Below are 212 nucleotides of genomic sequence, written 5' to 3' on the forward strand. Positions count from 1 at the left end.
CACTGTGCTGGAGGATCACGGGCTAAGTCACTAAGTTCCTTTAGGAAAAAAGAACAAACAAACCTGTTCAGAGAAGGAATGCTAATGAACTCAGTCATTTTCACTTCATATCCAGCAGAAATCTTTGGCTTTCTGTATACAAACAGAGAATAATGTGCAATAACTATTAGAACCACTAAGTCAGTATCAAACACGTTTTTATACAAGATAAC

Source organism: Merops nubicus, unplaced genomic scaffold (genome assembly GCF_000691845.1).
Source record: "Merops nubicus isolate BGI_N331 unplaced genomic scaffold, ASM69184v1 scaffold29471, whole genome shotgun sequence".
NCBI classification, from domain to species: domain Eukaryota; kingdom Metazoa; phylum Chordata; class Aves; order Coraciiformes; family Meropidae; genus Merops; species Merops nubicus.